This window comes from Apodemus sylvaticus, chromosome 1, assembly GCF_947179515.1.
Source record: "Apodemus sylvaticus chromosome 1, mApoSyl1.1, whole genome shotgun sequence".
NCBI lineage: Eukaryota > Metazoa > Chordata > Mammalia > Rodentia > Muridae > Apodemus > Apodemus sylvaticus.
The window spans coordinates 89,904,519-89,929,539 of record NC_067472.1 but is presented as its reverse complement, the minus strand read 5'-3'; the positions used below and the strand labels follow the sequence as shown (position 1 = coordinate 89,929,539).

Here is a 25,021-nt window from a genome sequence, read left to right as displayed (position 1 = left end):
TCCCATTCATTAATACTTGCTATTGGCTCTTGGGCTATTAGAGTCCTATTTGGAAAGTCGACATCCTGAAGCGCTTCCCCTATTTTTCCCATGGTAACTTGGAACTTTGAAGTTTTACATTAAGATACATAATTGATTTTGACTTGATTTTTGCTCGGGGAAGGTGTGGGGAATCTCATTTCATTCATCTACATGTACATATCCATTTCCTCACAGCATTTGTTGAGGTAGCCATCATTTCTCCAAGAGCTGATTTTGGTCCCTTTGCCCAACAGTAAATGGCTGTGGCTAAGTTAGTTTGTTTCTGGGACCTCTCTTCTATTCCAGGATCACTACATCTGCTTTTGTGTCAGTGGCCAGGGTTTATATCGAGGTCATGTGAGTGGTATATTTGGACATCAGGTACTATGACCCTCCCAGCATTGCTCTTTCTACTAATATTGTTTTAACTCTTGGGGATCTTTTGTGTTTCCATGTGAATTTCAGGACGTTTTATCTGCTTCTGCACAGAAGTTAGTTTTGGTAGGGGCTGCAGGGACTCTGTGTTGATTACTTTGGAAATAGAGCCAGTTTCACCATATTGGTTCTCATGCATTAACATGGACGTCTTTCTATATTCTAGGGTATTCTTCAATTTCCTTCTTCAGTATTTCATACAGTATTTTGTTTTATGCAGAAGTCCTCACCAGCATATTCAGCTTATTCCTCAATATGTTTTATGCCTTTGTGAATGGACTATTTTTCTTGACTGATCTTTCTAGACAAATTCACTACTGATCTTGTATATTGGTTTTGTATCCCACAACTTGGCTGTGTTTATTAGATCTCAAAGCTTTGTGATGGGGTTGGGAACCTTTAAGTATCAGATCATATCATCTATAAATATGGATAATTTGATTTTACTACTTATATATCATTTCTTTCTTTATCTTGGCTCATTGCTCTAAGGACTCAAGCACTGTATTGGATATGAGTGGGCAGAATGAACATTTCAGAAATGACTTTCAGGTTGTCCCTCGTTAGTCTGAATTTGCCTTAGGTTTGCCTACTGAGAAATGTTCTTCCTATTCCTAGTTTCCTCGGAGATTTCATCATAACTAGTATTAGATTTGCCAAATGTCTTTTTACATCTATTGACATGACCATGTAATTCTTATTTCTGAGTTTGTACTGGATTATATTTATGGATTTGCCTATGTTGAACTATCCTTGTACTTTGAAATTGCAACCAACTTGATTGTGCTTGTGAAACTTTTGCTCAGGAAAGTGGGAGGGTCTCATTTTATTCCTCTACATGTTAAGTATCCATTTCCCCACACCATTTGTTGAAGTGACCACTGTTGGGCCCCTTTGCTCAACAGTAGATTTCTGTAGCTGAATGGCTTTATTTCTAGGTCCTCTATTCTGTTTCAGTCTTTCTAGGAAATTTGGCTTGTAAGTAATTTGTTAAGAATTTTTACATTTATGTTCATCAGGGAAATTGGCCAATAGTTTTCTTCTCTGCTGTATACTTGTTTTCTTTTGGTTTCTGGATAATGTTCATATAGTGAGTTAAATTGAATCTCTTCCTTTCTGTTTTATGGAATAGTTTCAGGATCATCTGTGCTAATTCTATTTTAAGATACTGATAGAATCTAGCATCAAATTCATCTAGTGCTGGGCTATTCTTGGTTGGAAGTCATTTTATTATTGTTTCAGTCTTATTGCTTATTATAAATCTATTTAAGTTATCTATATCCCCCTGATTTAATTTTGATAGGTTACATGTTTCTATTAAATTGTACATTTCTTCTAAAGTTTCAAGATATTCCTTAATGACCAACTAGATTTCTTTTAATACTTGCTGTAAAATCTTTTTTAGCTCTAATTTTATTGAGTCTCTCTCTCTCTCTCTCTCTCTCTCTCTCTCTCTCTCTCTAGTTTGGCTATTGGTTTGGTTTGCTGATTATCCTTATGCTTTCAAAAGAAACCTTGTTTCATTGGTTCTTTTTATTGTTTATAGACTCATTATATTAATTTATGACCTGATCTTTATTATTTTTCTCCACTGACTAATGTGAACATAAGCTTATTCTGATTTTTCCTGAGGTCTTTATGTTAGTATATCATTGAATTATTCTATTTATTCCTAATTTTTTTTAATGTCACACATTCTTTGTTATAAACTTCCTTCTTAGAACTACCAAAGATTTGGGTTAGTTGTTTTCATTTTCATTTGATTCCTGGAACATTTTAAATTCCCTCCTGAGTTTTCAGTGACTCACTGGCAATTCAAGCATGTTCAGTCCTCACATGTTAGTATAGTTTCTGTATTTTTCTATTAATTTCAAGTTTCCTATTGATTTCTAGCTCCATTATGATCTAAAATTACCTTGAATTTTTGTATATGGAGGATTCTATAAATGTCTGTTATGACCATTTTTCTCTATAATACAATGTAACTCTAAAGACCATTGACAGGGGTGGGAGGGAGTCTAGATAATCAATTGATGACAGTGGGGTTGAAGTCACCTAATATTACTATATCTGGAACAATCAGAGTCCTCTGTTTCTGTATGTCTATTAATGTTTGTTTTATGGAACTGGGTAAACTCATGTTCTCTGCATGCATATTTACAAATCAATATATCATATTGATGGACTATTTACTTCTATGATATTAGTTATTCTCTTCAAAAATATTAATATGTTTCTTCTCTAATTTTGGCTTTAAAATGCCTTGTTCAGTATGCTACTAGGGTTTGATATGTGGAGATATCATTTAGGATGCTGATGGCCAAATGCTGGCCAATCAGCATGGGGAAAGTATCTGTGGCATTTATGAGCATAAATTTTAATAGCCTAAAAAGGATTTGTTATTTACTCTTTTTCTTCTACAATAACAACTAGCAATGTTTTAAATACAAATTGTCCTTTTGACCTATATCCAGGAGTGAAGAATACAAACACAGAAATGTCTGATCAATATGATGAGTACAGACATATAAAATTATTGGAAAATACAGCTTTCTAGTTGTACACTATCGCCTGTAATTAAACTTAGTGATTTGTACCTTAGTTTAATCCATCGTGAATGGATATTTTGCTTTCTTTTGATTTATTTGACTTTATTCTTACTTATATACTCAATTATATTCTCTCCAACTCAGGTACTGAAACTGCTAACTCCCAAACATAACTAACTGTATTTGGGATTGAGGCCTATACTGAAGTATGCTAGTGGGCTTTCTAGCACTGTAACAAAATATCTGAGATAACTGAGAAAGAAAAAAGTTTTATTGTGGCCCAGAGCTTTGAAGGTTCTGGTTCAACTATTACTGCTTCCTTTGCTGTAGGCCTATGGTACCAGAGCACTGTGTCAGGAGTATTTACTTGAACATAACCACTTACAAAGAGCAAACCTTGAATTCACAGACCTCTGTGGGACATTTGACATCCAAACTCTAGCAAGCCATAAAGGTGGGACTGGTCCTGTTCATATTAGAAGAGACAAAGGAGAGCCCAAATTTTCTCTCTACCTACCATGGCAGACACAGCAGTAAGACTTCCATCTGCAAATCAGAAAGACAGCCCTTACCAGGAATAGAGTTGTTCCAGCCTTGGGTTGGGACCTCTAGCTTTCAGAAAAGTGAGCAATACACTTCTACTGGTACCATGCTTGTATCTTTCTCTGTGGTCTATTATGGCAGCCTGAGTAGACCCTGGCAATTCTACTGTTCTCTTCTCAAATTTCTGCTTTTGAGTACTTAGTTTTTCAAATGTATTTATTTGATGCTCTCCCTCTTTTCTAATAAAAATAATTTATAAAATGTCTGGGCTAAGATATTTCAGTACAAGAATGTTTACCTGTATGTATAAGGCTATGGATTCAATGCCCAATAATGAAAAATAAAATAATTAAAAGTATTTTTAAGGGGCTGGAGAGATGGCTCAGCAGCTGGGAGCTCTGGCTGCTCTTCCAGAGGATCCAGGTTCAGTTCTCAATAATCACATGGGAGTTCACAACTTTCTGGAGCTCCAGTTCCAAGGGATCCAACATCCTCACACAGACATACACACAAGCAAAACGCCAATGTGTAAAATAAAAATAAAAGTATTTTTAAATAAATGTAAAATAAAATAAAAATAAATTTTAAAATATTTTAAAATAAAAAACACTATTTTGTCTGTTATTTTATAACCATTGAATTTTCAACACTACATTTTAATACTTTTTACAATTCAATCCATTAATTTATTTTTTACAATTTCTGAATATGTGATTCTTTTTTTCTAGTCTTACCTACTCATCTTATTGACCTGAGTTAATTACACTGAGAACTTAGTATGACTTTAAAATCTGTTAAGATTATTTTGTTGTCTAGTATATGCCCAATTTTAAACATATTCCATGCATAAATAAAAGGGATAAATGTAACCTATTGGTGGGTAAATGTGTACTGAATTTATTTATTAATTATAATATTTTCAAATTTCTTGTATTGTTACTGTATTATATCTGCTTGATAAGTACCAAGGAAGAAGTATTAGAATTATCTGCCAATTTCTCCTTTCAGTTCTAGGAAGTTTACAATGAAATACGTTGAAGTCAAACTCAGAAGAGTACACATTTAAAAGTTTAATATGGATCTGGGTAGTTGAGGCACACAGCTTTAGTCCCAGCTCTCCAGGAGGCAGAGGCAGGCAGATCTGTGAGTTCAAAGCCAGCCTGCTCTACAGAACTAGTTCCAGGACAGCCAGAGCTACACAGTGAAACCCTGACTCAAACAAACAAACAAAAAGTTTACTATGGCCTGGAGAGATAGCTCAGTGGTTAAGACAGCATGCTGCTCATTCATAGAACCTGAATAAAATTCTCAGCACCCATATTAGTTGGCTCACACCTGCCTGTATCCAGCTCTAGGGGATTTGACACCTTCTGGCCTCTGAGCCTTATGTATTTATGTACACAAGTATACATAAATGAAAATTAAATCTTTTTAAAAAGAAAATTTAATATTTTGAATTATGTATGATTCTGTATACCTATAACCCCAGCATTCAAAGGGCTGAAGACAGGAGGATCACTAATTTGAATCCAACAGAGGCAGCACAGTGAGATCCTGTCTCACAAATAAATTAAATTTCATCTACTGTTGTTTCATAACTTTTATATTTAATTTTTCTTTTTTTACCATACATAGTTCCTTTAATTATAATATAATCATTTCCACTCTGACTTTGTAGCAATGTTTTATTATTTTTTAAATAAAAACATCATTTGTATTTGAGGAGAAAAGCTAATCTTTTTAAATATTCAAAAAGGTAGTCTGTTCTTTTATTGTCATACAATTATTTTATCTCTAATGGTTACTGTTTCTGTAATTTGCAACTTCTATGTCTGTAGTTATGGTGCCTTTCTTCCTAATTCTATTTAGCTGAAATATTGTTCACACACTCTATCATCTCACCCAGTCTGTGTTTCATCAGTAGCTCCATAAGTCCCACACATATATCTGACATCATCAGATACTATGCAATAAGCAGTATTGTGTCTGTACTTTGCACCTATCTGCATCGTCATTCTCTGCTGTGTATCCTGCTGAGCTGTTTCTTCTTTTGTTCATTTATTCTTTCCTGTGGATCCAGTGGACCACTGTGGGCTTTGATTTCGGTTATTCCGACTGTACTTCCAGCACAAGGTTGAAGGAATGAAGTAAAAAATGAGCATCCTGCTCCTTTTCAGGTCACGGGGAGGAAATTTTGATGTTCACATGCAATCAGGCATCAGCTGTGGGCTTCTTTGTGGCCTCTCTCTACCATCAACCTCTACCCCATCTGCTCTGAGGTTTTCTCATAAAGGCTGCTGGATTGTAAGGAACACTTCTCTACATCTATTGAGATGACACGTAGGTTTTACCCACCATTCTGCTAATGTGAGGTGTCACATTTATGAATTTGCCTGTATTAAACCTTCCTTGTACTTCAGTGATTAATATGCTTAATCATGGCATCTCATCCTCCTGTGCCCTATTGAGTAGGGTTCTATTTGGGATTTTTTTCAACTGTTATCCAAGAATATTTGCCCACAGCTTTCATTTTGGGGAATGTTATCTGATTTTGTTGCTGAGTGTTGTCATGATTCTGTATTTACAGAATATGTCTGGAGAAAAGAATTCCTCCCCTTTCACATTTTGGAATACTTTGATTAAAAACTGGCATCAGTTCTAAAAAGTTAAATAAAAACGTGGCAATGAGACTCTCTGGCCCTGGGCTTTTCTGTGTTGAGAGACCTTTAAGTACTCATTAGAGCTTGTTGGACAATCTCTCTCTCTCTCTCTCTCTCTCTCTCTCTCTCTCTCTCTCTCTCTCTCTCTCTCTCTCTCTGCCTCCCCACCTCGTGTGTGTGTGTGTGTGTGTGTGTGTGTGTGTGGTATAGTGCAGTGTGTGTGTGTGTGGTGTAGTGTGGTGTGTGTGTGTGGTGTAGTGTGGTGTGTGTGTGTGTGTGGTGTAGTGTGGTGTGTGTGTGTGTGTGGTGTAGTGTGGTGTGTGTGTGTGTGTGGTGTAGTGTGGTGTGTGTGTGTGTGGTGTGTGTGTGTGTGGTGTGTGTGTGTGGTGTGTGTGTGTGTAGTGTGTGTGTGGTGTGTGTGTGGTGTAGTGTGGTGTATGTGTGTGGTGTGTGTGTGTGTGTGGTGTGTGTGTGGTGTAGTGTGGTGTGTGGTGGTGTGTGTGTGTGGTGGTGTGTGTGTGTATGTGTGTGTGGTGTAGTGTGGGGTGTGTGTGTGTGTGTGTGTGTGTGTGATAATGCATGCAAGCATCTTTACCTACTAAGCTGTCTCAGAGCTCATTCCTCCTCTTCTGAAGGGTGTCTTTACTACATATCGTAGTTCTTTCCCCATAAGCACTCTGAATAACCCTTCTTACTTCCCCATGATTTACACTGTGACTTCCACAGAGAAGTAGCCTGTCAAGTAGAAACACCCTTATGTCCCCTCCCCTTTTCTTTATTTTGCTACTTTGATGTTCTTGTCTTTATCTTTAAACCTTATTATGATAGGTCATAGTATAGACTTGGTTGAGTTCTATCTGGATGGTGTCCTTTTACCTTAGTGTACCTGGGTATTTACATTTTTCTCTAGGTCATCTTTTTTTTTTTTTTTTACATGTTTACTATCCCTTTGGTAAGGTCAGGGCTCACTTGAAACCTAACAGCCTGAATATTACCATTATGATCTGTACATGCAATTCTCTTCAAAATACTTCTCTTTTAATGCTTTGCCAGACTTCCCGTGAGTCCTTCAATGATTCTCATTCTTGAGGCTTTTTCCCCTCCCTCACTGTGTTTTTACATAGCCCATCCTGAATCTCAACGATCATTTCTGTTTGATGTATTCTACTATGAGTGCCTTCCTTGTGTTTATCATTTCATTGCTTTATTCTGCCATAGTACCCTCCACTGTGTTTATCATGCCATTGATGTATAGTGCCCTCCTCTGTGTTTATCACTTCATTGAAGTATTCTGCTATGAGTGCCTTCCATTGTGTTTATCATTTTATTGAGTATACTTTTTAGTTCAAGGATTACTGTTTGATGCTTTTTTAATTACTTTAATCTTTCTGTTAAGTTTCTCTGATAAAACTGAGTTCTTTCTCTGAATTTTCTTGAAGTTCACTAGGTTTTCTTAAAACAAGTCTTTGAAACATTTTTGCCCAAAGTTTATACATATTGACAGCGTTATGAACAGTTTTTGAGTTTTATTTTAATACATTAGGTAGGATGCTACTGAAACCATGTTGGTATATGAAGAGGTTTCTACTTTGAGAGTTGGTTATTTATTCTCATCTTTGTAGTGTGGATTTGTGCCTGTCTTCCCAGAAATTCTAAGCAGGGTGCTTCATATCACATTAAGTCAGTATTTGATGCGTCCTCTGCCAAGGTTTCCTGTGGCTACAATCAATGTACTGCTATTATTTCAGCACTAGAGGGATCTCCAGGCCCACATTTGCCAAAAATCCAGCTCTCCTGTTGTTTAGGGGGCTCTGAGGGAGTGTTTTTAAAGGGTCAGTACATTCTAGCTGGCCTCCACAGAGAAGATTCAACACATGCAAAATCAATCACCCAACAGAACCAAGGATTAACCACCATATGACCATCTCCATAGATTCAGAAAAGGTATTCCTTAAAACTCACCATCAATTCATGAAAAGAAAACTAGACAATTTATGTACTTCAACATAATAAGTGTCATTTAGAAGTCCACATATAGCATAGAACTAAATGTGGAAATAGTGAATACTTTATCTCTAAACTCTGGATAAGACAAGGATGCACACTTCCACCACCTTTCTCTTCTATGTTGTTAAACAGAACTCCAGAGCCTTGTACATGCTACATCCCCAGTGACCAGAGCACAATCCAATGCTTTTCCCCACATTCATTAAACATATCCCTGAAGTCTTCACCAACACTATCAAACAACCGAAGTAGAGGGTATCAAAACCAGAAAGAGGGTGTCAAACTGCCTCTGCTCAGAAAACATGATATGGAAAACCCTAGGGGCCTAACAAACACCTGTCAAACTAATAAAAGTCACAATGTTGAAGGACACAAAACTCAATAAACAAAAATATGGAGTGTTTTTATAAACTAACAATTTTTTGAAATTAGGAAAGCAATCTTACTCAAAATAACTAGTTAGTAAATAGATAACCTAGGGATAAATTTTACTAAGGAAGTAAAAGATCTGTACAACAAACACAATGAGAGCCAGGGAAGGAGTTCAGTCTGTAACTATATCCCTAGCAAGCATGAGGACCTGAGTTTGATCCCTCTTTTAAAGAGAGAAATCTGGAGCTGGTGAAGTGATGCAGCAGTTAAAAGCTCTTGCTAGCTTTTACAGAGGACTATGGTTTGGTTCCCTGCACCATGTCAGGTAGCTCACAACTACCTGTGCTCCAATTCCAGGGGAGTCAGTGTCATCCTTTGGACTCTGTATGTACCTGCACATACATGGCAGGCACACACACACAAAAATAAAAACACAATCTTGGGCTGGTGAGATGGCTCAGTGGTTAAGAGCACTGACTGCTCTTCTGAAGGTCCTGAGTTCAAATCCCAGCAACCAGATGGTGGCTTACAACCGTCCATAATGAGATCTGACTCCCTCTTCTGGAGTGTTTGAAGACAGCTACAATGTACTTACATATAATAAATAAATAAATCTTTTTTTAAAAAAACACAATCTTGGGGATTAGAGTAATGGCTCAGTGATTAAGATTGTTTGTTGCTCTTCTAGGGGAATCTAAATATTAATTATCATTAATTATTATTTATTTATTATTGATTGTTTATTAATTATTAATTAATTGATTGAGTTCCCAAATACTAATGATAGGCAGCTTACAACTTTCTCAAACTCCCACTACAGATGAGCAGGTAAATTTCTGGCCACCACAGGCACCCACACACATGGCATCTACATACTCAGACACACAGACATAAATGAAAAGTAATATAAACAAGTAAAAAAGATCTATTTTTAAAAACATAAAGGTGATTGGCCCGTCTGAGGTTGCCCTTTGGTTTCCACATGCACAAGAATCGACAACCATGAGTACCCACGCACACACACACACACACACAAATAAAATATAATACATGTATAATAATAATAGTAGTATTAATACTAACAACACATGCAAACAACTGAAACAGATGCTCACAGGCTCCAGGCACAGCAATTCTGACTCAAGAGGTCTGGGTCAAAGCTTCCTCATGTCTAAAACATTGTTCTAGTCCAACTCTTGATTTAATGCATAAAAACCTAGGACTCGCCAGGCAGTGATGGTGCACACCTTTAATACCAGCACTTGGGAGGCAGAGGCAGGCAGATTTCTGAGTTCGAGACCAGCCTGGTCTACAAAGTGAGTTCCAGGACAGCCAGGGCTATACAGAGAAACCCTGTCTCAGGAAAAAAAAAAAAAAAACACTACTGAGAGCCACTGAAGAGGGACCACAGTATAGCTCCGTGGGAGAGTTAATTCTGAGCATATGAGGCTTGGGTTCAATCTCAAAAACTAAGAGACAAAAGCAATGAGGAGTATGGAAAAGAACACACAAAACATGGGAAAGACATGTCACACTCATAGAATAACCAATATTCTTAAAATGCCCATACTTTATATTTGCTATAAACCTTTCAACACATCACTGACATTTTTCACTTTCACATAGAAATATAATCCTCAAATGCAAATCAAAACTACACTGAGTTTCCATCTCAGCTTAGTTAAAATGTCCGTCTGCAAGAAATCAAAGAAGCCTTATATGATGTCACTTTATATATCACTAGTGAGAATATAAATTAGTGCAACCACTATGAAAGTTAGTATGGAGGATCCTCAAAAAATTAACACTAGAAAGACAGTATGACCAGCTGTAGCCTTCCTAGGTTACTACTCTAGGGATTCTTTTTTTTTCTATATTCTTTGTTTACATTCCAAATGGTTTCCCCTTTGTTGGTTCCCCCCTCCCCATATGTCCCATAAGCCTTCTTCTCTCCATCCATTCTCCAATCATCTCCCTCCTTTTTCTCTGTCCTGGTACTCCCCTACAATGCTGGATCAAGCCTTTCCTAGATCAGAGCCCTCTCCTTACTTCTTCATGGGAGTCATTTGTTATGCGATTTGTGTCTTGGGTATTCAGAGCTTCTGGGCTAATTAATATCCACTTATCAGTGATTGCATTCCATGTGTATTCTTTTGTGATTGGGTTACCTCACTTAGGATGATATTTTCCAGTTCCAACCATTTGCCTAAAAATTTCATGAATTTATTGTTTTTAATTGCTGAGTAGTATTCCATTGTGTAAATATACCACATTTTCTGTATCCAATCCTCCATTGAGGGACATCTGGGTTCTTTCCAGCTTCTGGCTATTATAAATAAGGCTGCTATGAACATAATGGAGCATGTGTCCTTATTGCATGCCAGGAATTACTTTGGGTATATGCCCAGGAGAGGTATAGCAGGGTCCTCCGGAAGTGTCATGTCCAGTTTTCTGAGGAACCGCTAGACTGATTTCCATAGCGGTTGTATCATCTTGCAATCCCACCAGCAGTGGAGGAGTGTTCCTCTTTCTCCACATCCTTGCCAACACCTGCTGTCTCCTGGGTTTTTAATCTTAGCCATTTTGACTGGTGTGAGGTGAAATCTCAGGGTTGTTTTGATTTGCATTTCCCTAATGACTAATGGTGTTGAGCATTTCTTAAGGTGCTTCTCGGCCATCTGAATTTCTTCAGGAGAAAATTATTTGTTTAGATCTGTACCCCATTTTTAATAGGGTTATTTAGTTCCCTGGGGTCTAACCTCTTGAGTTCTTTCAGCATCCTTTCATGCTAAAAGTCTTGGAAAGAACAGGAATTCAAGGCCCATATCTAAACATAGTAAAAGCAATATACAGTAAACCAGTAGCCAACATCAAACTAAATGGAGAGAAACTTGAAGCAATCCCACTAAAATCAGGGACTAGACAAGGCTGCCCTCTCTCTCCATATTTTTTCAATATAGTACTTGAAGTTCTAGCTAGAGCAATTAGACAACATAAGAAAGTCAAAGGGATACAAATTGGAAAGGAAGAAGTCAAATTATCAGTATTTGCAGATGATATGATAGTATACTTAAGTGACCCAAAAAACTCCACCAGAGAACTCCTCCAGCTGATAAACAACTTCAGCAAAGTGGCTGGTTATAAAATCAACTCAAGCAAATCAGTTGCCTTCCTATACTCAAAGGATAAGCAGACTGAGAAAGAAGTTAGGGAAATGACACACTTCACAATAGTCACAAACGATATAAAGTATCTTGGTGTGACTCTAACCAAATAAAAGATCTATATGAGAAGAACTTCAGGTCTCTGAAGAAGGAAATCGAAGAAGACCTCAGAAAAATGGAAAAATCTTCCATGCTAGTGGATTGGCAGGATTAACATAGTTAAAATGGCCATCTTGCCAAAAGCAATATACAGATTCAGTGCAATCTCCATCAAAATCCCAACTCAGTTCTTCACAGAGTTAGAAAAAGCAATTCTCAAATTCATCTGGAATAACAAAAAACCCAGGATAGCTAAAACTATTCTCAACAGTAAAAGAAATTCTGGGGGAATCAGTATCCCGGACCTCAAGCAATACTACAGAGCAATAGTGTTAAAAACTTCATGGTATTGGTACAATGACAGGCAGGCAGATCAATGGAACAGGACTGAAGATCCAGAAATGAATCCACACACCTATGGTTACTTGATCTTCGACAAAGGAGCTGAAACATCCAGTGGAAAAAAGATAGCCTTTTCAACAAATGGTGCTGGTTCAACTGGAGGTCAGCATGCAGAAGAATGCGAATTGATCCATTCTTATCTCCTTGTACTAAACTCAACTCCAAGTAGATCAAGGACTTCCACATGAAACCAGACACACTGAAACTAATAGAAAAGAAACTGGGGAAAACCCTTGAGGACATGGGCACAGGGGAAAAGTTCCTAAACAGAACATCAATAGCTTATGCTCTAAGATCAAGAATTGACAAATTGGACCTCATAAAATTACTAAGTTTCTGTAAGGCAAAGAACACAGTCAAAAGGACAAAACGGCAACCAACAAATTGGGAAAAGTTCTTCACCAACCCTACATCTGATAGAGAGCTAATACTCTAGGGATTCTAAGTCAGCATCCCACAGAGACACAAGCACATCCATATTAACTGCTGTAACTATTCACAGTAGCCTAGATATGCATCAACAGATGGAAGAAAAAAACACAGTTTTTATGCACTATGGAATTCTGATATACTACAAGGAAGATTGAAATCATTGTAACCTCAGAAAAAGATAATACTGAAAATCAGGAAGTAATAAGCCAAACTCAGAAAAACGAATATCACATTTCCTCTCATACATATAACTTGGACTACATTATGTGTGTGTGCATATCTATGGCATGAAGGTAGAAAGAATCATCAAGAGGAGGAGAAGAGGTCTAAGGAGAGTGGAAGGAAAGCAGGAAAAAGAAATGGAGTGTGTGGTGAAAGCAGGAGAGACTATTTGGGAAAAGGAAGGAGACCAGGGAGAATGGGACAGGGACAGAGAAGAACACGTGGGCAAATAAAAGCAAGGCATGATTTTAGATGTATACACAACAATGACACAAAGTTACTTCGTTTGCTAAATTAAAATTTAGTTCAAAAAATAACTGAAACTGGAAACAACATGAATGTTCTTCAGCAGCAAGTGGGACCTCTGTACAATAGAATGCAACTCAACAGAGATAGGATCCAAGTCACACAAACACTCAAGGACAAGGGTAGAGATCAAAGGCATGTGCTGAATAAAATCACTTCCCTTATAGGATTGTCAACAAGAGGCAAGATTTAATGTCAGGGAACATATCTTATTGAAGCACCGAGAAGGGAGATGGCTTGGTGAAAGAAACTTAAGGACTTAAATACATTGTTTTGTATCCTGATGATGGCGATGGTTGTATGGAATTGTACATACACCAGAAACTAGAAATACACTAAGTCATCAAAATGTTCCTTCTATGTTGTGTTCAGATTATGTGTTTTTAATAGAAATCGAATTTAAGTATGCCCAAGGCTTGGCTTAGCCGCTCCAGAAAGCACGTCCAGCACTGCTGCTCTCCTTTTCTCCCACTTGGGTCTTTGAGTTTTACCTCTCTCAGAAACTTGGCTATATATTTAAGTGTCTTTATCCATACTTTCATATAAGATTATTACAAGGAAAAACAATTCTTTTCACTTATGCATACATATAAATGCATAGTTATCATAAGGATATGAAGAGTGGATCCTGTTCTGCTGTGATCCTCTATAACTTATTGCCAATGGCTATAATGTCAAAAGAATTCTTCCCAAGTTAAATGATAAATTTGATAAAACACTGTTCAACTCTTTGGAATAATCTAAGGTACAACATTATAGGAAATACTTTGGAATATGATGACAACTAAAAGTTATTCAGATGTTAGGTTTTAAAATCATTATTCAATAGAAAAAAATACCTATTTTCTATGAAGCAAACAGAGACTAAGGTCATCTGGATTTCAGCTCCTGCTCATTACTCACATGGAAGTTAGAATCTGCCAGCCATGAAAAGGTTCTTCTCTTTCACCTCTTAGACAGCAATAAACTTGCCAATCAGATATCCACATTTCATAATTTACATCCCTGTGACAAGCACTGCCTTCTCCGTACAATCTTCTTTCTAATTAAAATAAAAGATCAAGGAGATGGCTCATCAGCTAAGAGTCCAATTAGCTCTTCCAGAGGACTGAGGTTCAGTTCCCAGTCCATATGGAGGCTTACAACCAACTGTAACTCCAGTCACAGGGAATTCGACACCCTCTTCTGGCCTCTGCAAGTACCTCCATGTGGTACACAGATATACTTATAAGCAAAACACCCATCTATTTTTTTAGAAAATTAAAAAAATGTTAGATCATGAAGGGTGACAAATAGTCTGCCCAAGCTATTCCCAACCTCCTGGAATTAAATAAGATTACATCAAATAAATGCACTGGCTCTGTGACACAGTGAAGTTACAGAAGGAGGAAATAGAACCAGAAAAGTAACCAGGAATGCCCAAGCAACTAGAACAAACCAGGTCATGATCATCGCCACCTCCTTCAGTGTGATTTAAGTCCTATTCTCCACCATTAATTCAGATTTCATTTCTTTTTTCACTCAGCTACACACATTTAACACAAGCATACTCACTTAACTGTTTTGAGCATGTTCTGAAGAAGAAGACTTTATCACTTGACCTGCTAGGGATGAGCCTGTATGATACATGCTAGACATTCCTATATTCCTGAGGTCTGTCCCTAACCTTTCACTCTTAGTTTCAACCCTCCTAACTTTCTTTCTTTCTTCTATTCAGTAGAATATCTCTAAAGAGAATTAAACCATAGGCTGGCTTGTTTGCTTTAAGAGAGACAATCTGACTGAGTTGCTTAGGTTGGCTTCAAACTCCTGTGCTCAAGCAACCCTATCATAGCATCTGAAGTACATGACACTACAGATTCACACCACCATGTTCAGCTGTAGACTTAAGAATTTTTCTTTAAAACATCCTTTTCCAAAAGGGATTGTGATACACAAATCCTAGTGTTCAGGAGACAAAAGTAGGTGGATCTCTGTGAGTTTAAGGCCAACTTGGACTATATAGAGTTTTTAGGCAACCAGGGCTACATATTGAAACCCTGTCTCAATATGTATATGATGAACAATATGACAAACAATAACGAAAAATACTTATTGAAGATCCTAGCTACTCCTCTGTCCTATCCTAGGATGTCCAGTTCACAAGAGTAAGAGGCTTTTTTCTTCATAAATACATTCAACCATTCCATGATCTGCCGCTTGACAACCCAGTTCTTCTCACTGTACTTATCTTGAGCATCTTTAGTGTCCCTTCCCCAGCCCTCCTACATACCCCATATATGACAGTCTAATGTTAATGCTAATTATATACAATACTGTTCTCTCATTTAAAGCATTCAATAAAACTTTGTTCATCTGTAGAATTGTGCTCCATCACCAGTTTTAGAAAGTTTTGTCACCACCTCAATTAAATCCACATGCTTATCAGAAGTAACCCCCTACTTCCCAATCCCCACCTCACCAGCAACAATCTACTTTTCATTCAGTAGATTCAATTACTCTGGCCATTTCATTAAGTGGCAGTGCATATTATGTACACATTTGTGACTACTTTTAATGTCATAAATTTTACTCTATGATTCTCATTTGTTACTAATTTATACAACTTATTTGCCCTCTAAGTTTAAGCTCACTGAAAGAAAAAGAGTACTTAGGATCACCTTCAATACCCTTCATAAAGTACTTGAAAAACAACTATTAAAAATGAGTAAATAGATTTCTTTCACTATAGTTATTTTTTTAATTTCATTGATCTTACTCCCTGAAAATTGACATATTACTTTTTACAATGAACTATTTTATTTTTCTATATAGAAAGTCAATAACCTTCCATAATTAAAGAAACATCAAAAAAGAGGGAGAAGAAAGAATTTTAAAAGCAGGAGCCTGGGAAAGAATGTTGTTAAACTCTATCTTTTGGACATGCCTGTTGCAAGTTCATGAACTCAAAGCAGACATGATTACCTGTACAAGATGGAGTCTGTGAACACTCCACCACGGATAGTGGAAGGGTTCAGGAGGATGCAGTTTTCAGAAACTATTGGTATTTAGTCATTTCTGGGGAAGGGAGAGCCATTTTTTCCCAGTGGTAAAGCCACTGTTAAGCTGCCAATGCTACAGCAAATAGCAACTACTTATGCTCATGCAAGTAACTTGATTAAATTCAGTGGGTCACAAAATCAAAACAAAAACAGATCAAAACACATGAAAATAAACAGGAAGTTGCCAAGAAGAGGTTTAAAAGAACTGGGAGGAGCAAGAGAGTAATTTGGGTGAAAGTAATGAATATAGTGTCAGAGTGAGAGAGAGAAAGAGAGAGAGAGAGAGATTGTGTGTGTGTAGCCAGGTAGTGGAGGTGCACGCCTTTAATCCCAGCACTTGGGAGGCAGAGGCAGTAGAGGAGAGAATCTCAGGTGCAGAAGATACCATAGAAAACGCTGACACAACAGTCAAAGAAGAAGAAAAATGCAAAAAGCTCCTAACCCAAAATATCCAGGAAATTCAGGACACAATGAGAAGACCAAACCTAAGGGTAATAGGTATAGAAGAGAGTGAGATTCCCAACTCAAAAATCCAGTAAATTTCTTCAACAAAATGATAGAAAACTTCCCTAGCCTAAAGAAAAGGATGCCCATAAACATACAAGAAGCCTACAGAACCCACAAATAGATTGGACCAGAAAAGAAATTCTTCTCATCACATAATAATCAAAACACCAAATTCACGAAACAAAGAAGGAATATTAAAAGCAGTAAGGAAAAACGGTCAAGTAACATATAAAGGCAGACCTGTCAGAATTACACCAGACTTCTCAACAGAGACTATAAAAGACAGAAGATCCTGGGCAGATGTCATACAGAAACTAAGAGAACACAAATGTCAACCCATAAATGCTACTATACCCAGCAAAACTCTCAATTACCATAGATGGAAAAACCAAGATATTCCATGACAAAACCAAATTTGCACAATATCTTTCCACATATACAGCCCTACAAAGTATAATAGATGGAAAACTCCAACACGAGGAGAGAAACTACACCCTAGAAAAATCAAGAAAGTAAACTTCTTTCAACAAACCCAAAAGAAGATAGTCACACAAACATAATTCCACCTCTAACAACAAAAATAACAGCAAGCAACAATCACTTTTCCTTATTGTCTCTTAATATCAATGGACTTAATTCCCCAATAAAAAGACACAGACTAACAGACTGGATATGTAAATAGGACCCAGCATTTTGCTGCATACAGGAAATGAACATCTGTGACAAAGACAAACACTACCTCAGAGTAAAAGGCTGGAAAAAATTTTCCAAGCAAATGGTCTCAAGAAACAAGCTGGAGTAACCATTCTAATGTCAGATAAAATTGACTTTCAACCAAAAGTTATCAAAAAAAAAAAAGATAAGGAAGTACACTTCATACTCATCAAAGGAAAAAATCTACCAAGATGAACTCTCAATTCTGAACACCTATGTTCCAAATACAAGGGCATTCATAAAAGAAACTTTACTAAAGCTCAAAGCACACATTGTACGTCACACAATAATAGTGGGAGACTTCAACACCTCACTCTCAGCGATGGAAAGATCATGGAAACAGAAACTAAACAGGGATACAGTAAAACTAACAGAAGTTATGAACCAAATGGATTTAACAGATATCTATACAACATTTCATCCTAAAACAAAAGAATATACCTTATTCTCAGCACCTCATGGTACCTTCTCCAAAACTGACCATATAACTGGTCACAAAAGAGGCCTCACAGATACAAGAAGATTGAAATAATCCCATGCATCCTATCAGATCACCACAGACTAAGGTTGGTCATCAATAACAACAAAAACAGCAGATTACCCATATACACATGGAAGTTGAACAACACTCTACTCAGTGATAACTTAGTCTAGGAAGAAATATAGAAATTAAAGACTTTTTAGAATTTAATGAAAATGAAGGCACAACATACCAAAACTTATAGGACACAATGAAAGCAGTGCTAAGAGTAAAACTCATAGCTCTGAGTGCCTCCAAAAAGAAACTGGAGAGAGCATGCAGTAGCAGCTTGACAGCACACAGGAAAGTTCTAGAACAAAAAAGAAGCAAATACACCCAAGAGAAGTAGACAGTGAGAAAAAAATCGAACTCATGGCTGAAATCAACCAATTAAAAACAAAAAGAACTATACAAAGAATCAACAAAACCAGGAGCTGGTTCTTTGAAAATATCAACAAGATAAATAAACCCTTAGCCAGACTAACCAGAGGGCACAAAGGTAGTATCCAAATTAACAAAATCAGAAATGAAAAGGGAGTCATAACAACACAAACTGAGGAAATTCAAAAAATCATCAGATGCTACTGCAGAAACCTATACTCAACAAAACTGGAAAATCTGGATGAAATGGACAATTTTCTAGACAGATACTAGGTATCAAAGTTAAATCAGGATCAGATAAACCATCTAAAAAGTCCTATAGACCCTAAAGAAATAGAAGCAGTCATAAAAAATCTCCCAAACAAAAAAAGCCCATTACCAGATGGGTTTAGTATAGAATTCTATCAGACCTTCAAAGAAGACCTAATACCAATACTCTTTAAACTATTCCACAAAATAGAAACAGAAGGAGCACTACCCTATTCCTTCTATAAAGCCACAATTACACTTATACCTAAACTACATGAAGACCCAACAAAGGAGAGATTCAGACCAATTTCCCTTATGACTATCAATGCAAAAATAGTCAATAAAGTTCTCACAAACCAAATCCAAGAACACATCAAACAATCATTCATCATGATGAAGTAGGCTTCATCCCAGAGATGCAGGGATGGTTCAATATACGGAAATCCATCAATGCAATCTACTATATGAACAAACTCAAAGAAAAAAAAACATGATCATCTCATTAGATGCTGAGAAAGCATTTAACAAAATTCAACACCCCTTCATGGTAAAGGTCTTGGAAAGATCAAGAATTCAAGGCCCATTCCAAAACATAGTAAAAGCAATATACAGCAAACCAGTAGCCAACATTAAGCTAAATGGAGAGAAACGTGAAGCAATCCCACTAAAATCAGAGATTAGACAAGGCTGTTCACTCTCTTTCTCTCTACCTATTCAATATAGTACTTGAAGTCCTAGACAGAGCAATTAGACAACAAAAAGAGGTCAAAGGTATATAAATTGGAAAGGAAGAAGTCAAAATATCACTATTTGCAGATAATATGATAGTATACTTAAGTGACCCCAAAAATTCCACCAGCAAATTCCTAAACCTGATAAACAACTTCAGCAAAGTATCTGGATATAAAATTAACTCAAACAAATCAGTAGCCTTCCTCTACTCAAAGGATAAACACAAGATTAAGAAAGAAAATAGGGAAACGACACCTTTCACAACAGTCACAAATAATGTAAAATACCTTGGTATGACTCTAACCAAGCAAGTGAAAGATCTGTATGACAAGAACTTCAAGTCTCTGAAGAAAGAAATCAAAGAAGGCCTCAGAAGATGGAAAGATCTCCCATGATCATGGATTGGCCGAATTAATATAGTAAAAATAGCCATCTTGCAGAAAGCAATCTACAGATTCAATGCAATCCCCATCAAAATTCCAACTCAATTCTTCATAGAGTTAGAAAGAGCAATTTGCAAATTCATTTGAAGTAACAAAAATCCCATGATAACACAAACAATTCTCAACAATAAAGAACTTCTGGAGGAATCACCATTCCTGACCTCAAGCTGTATTACAGTGCAATAGTGATTTTAAAAAAAAAAAACTGCATGGTATTGGTACAGAGACAGACAGGTAGATCAATGGAATTGAATTAAAGACCCAAAAATGAACTCACACACCTATGGCCATTTGATCTTTGACAAAGGAGCTAAAACCATCCAGTGGAAAAAAGACAGCATTTTTCCAAATGGTGCTGGTTCAACTGGTGGTCAGCATGTAGAAGAATGTGAATCAATCCATTCTTTTTTTTTTAAGTTAAAAATCCCTTAATTTTTTATTCATGGTACCAGTACCACAATTTACCTGATGTAATGAAAATAAAAAGACAAAGACAAAGCTACAACAGATAAAAGACCTCAGGAATGTACATCTAATTGACACTACATTGCACTAATCAATAGCTGCACTTTTTGCAAACTGTGGCTATGACGGTCCTGAACTGGAAGGGTTTCCTGTTTAAGCCACAGTGACCTTCCTGACTATGGTTCATCGTTCCTTCTATGGCAGATTTTTACAGTTCCTCTAATGCCTTTGGGACGACTGTCTCAAAGTAACCTGCAGCTTTCCTGACAACTCCTCACTCTCTCTCCTGCTAAGAACTGTAGCCTGTTGAATAATACAGGATAAAAAAAAAAATCATTACACTTAGTAAACAGTTCCATACATTCTTTTTATCATGATTTTTTTTAAATGTAAAGATACCTACTGTTTCTGTTTTATTTTAAAACCTTCTGCTACCATATCCACCACTCCCACCTCCAGATCCATAGCCACCACCATAGGGACTGCTTGAGCTTCTTCCACCAAAACTGCCCCATTTCACGGGTCCATAATTTGATTGTTGCTGTCCACTATCATTTCCAAAGTCATTATAGTTCTCACCACGACCAGAGTTACTTCCACCAAAATTTCCTCCTTCATTGTAACCATCATATCCTCCTCCACCACCACCATATCCACCACCTTGGTTTCCATATCCTGGTCCACCACCTCCATAACCTCCTCTACTACTGTATCCAGGACCACAATCATAGTTGCCACCATCACCTCCAAATCCATTATATCCATCATTACCACCTCCATATCTACCTCTGCTGCTATCAGCTCCACCACCATAGCCTCCTCTTCTACCAAAGTTTCCTCCACGACCAAAGTTTCCTCCATGACCCATAAAGTTGCCAGACCCACTTCCACGACCTCTCTGTGATCCAGCAGACTGCATCTCTTGCTTAGAAAGGGCCTTTTTCACTTCACAATTGTGCCCATTAATAGTGTGGTATTTCTGAACAACAAACTGTATCAACTGTGTCATGCAAAAGCAAATCCTCTCTGTTCCCACTCTGCCTGTCTTCCATAACTTCTATGGTTTCAATCTTGCCATACTTTTCAAAGTAGTCTCTCAGATTATATTCTTCTGTATCCTCTTTAATACCACCAACAAAAATTTTCTTCACTGTTAAATAGGCATCAGGCTTTACAGAATTCTCCATTTTGAGACCAGATTCGCCTCTTCCAACTCAAGTTCAATATGGGACCGAGAGCAAATCAATCCATTCTTAACTCCTTGTACAAAGCTCGAATCTAAGTGGATCAAGGACCTCCACATAAAACCAGATACACTGAAACTAATAGAAGAGAAAGTGGGGGATTCACCAGGAAGTTCCCGCAGCTGCTGAGCAGCACAGGGAGAAGCCGCCTCTTGCAGGAGGACTTCCTGCCCTTCCTGCAGGTGGGGAAACTCATCCTTGCTGTGCAGCTTGAATGGTTCTCCGTGTCCTGCTCTGAGTTCTGCTGTTGTGTTCTGTGAGGGGACCTCAGGGAAGCTGTGACATCGCGACATGGTGTTCCCTGTGGGTGTGCAGCTTGAATGGTTCTCTGTGTCCTGCTCTGAGTTCTGCTGTTGTGTGCTGTGAGGGGACCTCAGGGAAACGCTGAAACCAAGACATGGTGTCTGGGCAGCATCATTTGTAGTGATTATTGGTCTAGGATGCCGTGACTTTTGATGATGTACATGTGAACTTCACTGGGGAAGAGTGGAATTTGCTGGATCCTTCCCAGAAAAATCTCTACAAAGATGTGATGTTGGAAACCTACCTGAACCTCGAAGCTATAGGCTATTATCGGGGAGACCATCATCTTGAAGAAAATTGTCAAATTAGTAGAAGACATGAAAGGCCTTTAAGAAGTCATAGTGGAGAGAAACCATATGAATGTAAAGTCTTTGCAAGACCCAGTCATCTCCAATATCATAAAAGAACACATACTGGAGAGAAACCATATGAATGTAATCAATGTGGTAAAGTCTTTGCAAGATCCAGTCATCTCCAAGATCATAAAAGAGCACACAGTGGAGAGAAACCTTATGAGTGTAATCAATGTGGTAAAGCCTTTGCAGGACCCAGTAATCTCCAATATCATAAAAGAACACATACTGGAGAGAAACCTTATGACTGTAATCAATGTGGTAAAGCCTTTGCAAGACCCAGTAATCTCAAATATCATAAAAGAACACATACTGGAGAGAAACCTTATAAATGTAATCAATGTAGGAAAGCATTTGCATATCACAGTTATCTCCAATATCATAAAAAAAACACATGCTGGAGAGAAACCTTATAAATGCTATCAATGTGGTAAAGCTTTTGCCTGTCACAGTGATCTCCAGTATCATAAAAGAACACAGACTGGAGAGAATCCTTATGAATGTAATCAATGTGGTAAAGCCTTTGCAAGACCCAGTCATCTCCAAAGACATAAAAGAACACACACCGGACAGAAACCTTATTAATGTAATCAATGTGGTAAAGTGTTTTCATCAGGGATAAGTCCCCAAATTCTGTGTCCTGGAGAGAAAATTAATGAATATGATCATGAATTAAGTGGGAGTTAGGAGGGTATCATAAAGTAGGATATGATACACATGGGTGCTTGGGATTATTTCCACTCTGGAGATGTTTTTTGTTTTTTTTTTTTTTGTTTTTTTTTTTTTTTATGCTTTTGCAAAGAAGTTTGCTGCCCTCGTCTGAAGAGTTTCCTTGAGGTTAAGGTAAAGATGTTTACATTAATTGTATTAACAAAGTAAGTCACAAAAATCACCACATAGAATTTGGCATGAAAATTTTTAACAAACAAAGAAACTAAGAAGGAAAAATAAAAAAAGAAAGGTTCAAAATACAAGGTTTTATCAGAAAGTTGAATGAAGTTTAATCGTCTGATCAAGGATATGCAACACATTAAAGGAATGGTTACATTAGGACAAGATTGCATTCAGCTAAACATATGAATTTGCAGTTGTATGAAAGAGAACTGTATCATGTTAGGAATTATTATTACCTGGATACTGTTTTGATGTAGACACATGAAGATACAAGTATGTGTCAAATTGCTAAGGGATATATTTGGATTCTGGGTTCTGAATTTAAAATATAAACAGAAAGGCTTAGTTGAGGCATGGTGTTACATGCTTTTTAACCCACCAATCACGAGGCAGAGTCATGCAGATCTTTGAGATCAAGGTAGATCTCTAAGCAAGTTCCAGGAAAGACAAGATTAGGCAGTGATATATTTGAAATATTGAAAGCTGCTGATAATGGAATAGAAGGAGCCATGTTCCAGTCCCAGTAAGCACCAGAACTCTGAGAATTTTATCATGAAGTGGTGTTTAATATTGTCAGAGAATTTTGTATTACCTCATGAGATGATCAATTCTTGGTTTTTCTTACTCTTTAATCCCATTTTGTTGAACCATCACTGTTTCTAGAATGAAGCCTTCCTCATTGTTAATGGTGGATGATCTTTTGATGTGTTTTATATTTTATTTTATGTGTTTTATCTTTTAAGTATTTTTGAATCTGTGGTTTTAGGGATAATTGGTCTGTAATTCTCTTTTTATCACTCAGTCTTTCCTGACTGGATATATGAGTAATCAGGGGTTCAGAAAACAAATTAACTAATATTTATTTTGTTTCTATATTGTTGAATACACTGAATTCTTGTTAAATCCTCTTTGAAAGTCTGGTAGGACGCTACCCTAAAACTCATAGACGTGGGCTCACATTGGGGACATATTTTTAATGAATTCCGTTTTCCTTCATGTTTATGTCAGTTTAAGTTGTTTTTCTCTAGTTTAATTTTGGGATGTGGAATCTATTGAGGAAGTTAGCTATTTCTTTTAGAATTTCCAAGTTGGTGGAATTCACCCTTTTTAAACTATGTCTTTATTATTCTCTGGATTTCTTCATTACCTGTTAATTAATCCCCCATTTCATTTTAGATTTCATTAATTTGTATATTCTTTATCTTTTAATGGGGTTTGTTTATCTTGTCTAATAAAAGGATCAAAAGACCAAAAAAAAAAAAAAAAAGAAGAAGAAGAGAAAGTGGGGAATAGGCTCAAACATTTAGGCACAGGGGGAAATTTCCTGAACAGAACACCAATAGCTTATGCTCTAAGATCAACAATAGACAAATGGGACCTCATAAAATTGCAAAGCTTCTGTAAGGCAAAGGACACTGTCAATAAGACAAAATGGTAACCAACAGATTGGGAAAAGGTCTTTGCCAATCCTGCATCCAATAGAGGGCTAATATCCAATATATACAAAGAACTCAAGAAGTTAGACTTCAGAGAATCAAATAACCCTATTCAAAATGGGATACAGAACTAAAAAAAGAATTCTCAACTGAGGAATAATGAATGGCCCAAGAGGCACCTAAAGAAATGTTCAACATCCTTAGTCATCAGAGAAATGCAAATCAAAACAACCCTGAGATTCCACCTCACACCAATCAGAATGGCTAAGATCAAAAACTCAGGTGACAGCAGATGCTGGAGAGAATGTGGAGAAAGAGGAACACTCCTCCATTGTTGATGGGATTGCAAGCTGGTACAACTACTCTGGAAATTAGTCTAGTGGTTCTTCAGAAAACTGGAAATAGTTTAAGCTGAGGACCCAGCTATACCACTCCTAGGCATATAACCAAAAGATGTTCCAACATATAACAAGGACACATGTTCCACTATGTTCATAGCAGCCTTATTTATAATAGCCAAAACTGGA

The 25,021-nt window shown here is 37.1% G+C and overlaps 1 pseudogene; it reads right to left on the bottom strand.

Moving 5' to 3' along the window:
• Positions 1-20,442: 20,442 nt before the first annotated feature.
• On the bottom strand, positions 20,443-21,451 carry LOC127680628 (heterogeneous nuclear ribonucleoprotein A3-like; annotated as a pseudogene).
• Positions 21,452-25,021: the final 3,570 nt, after the last annotated feature.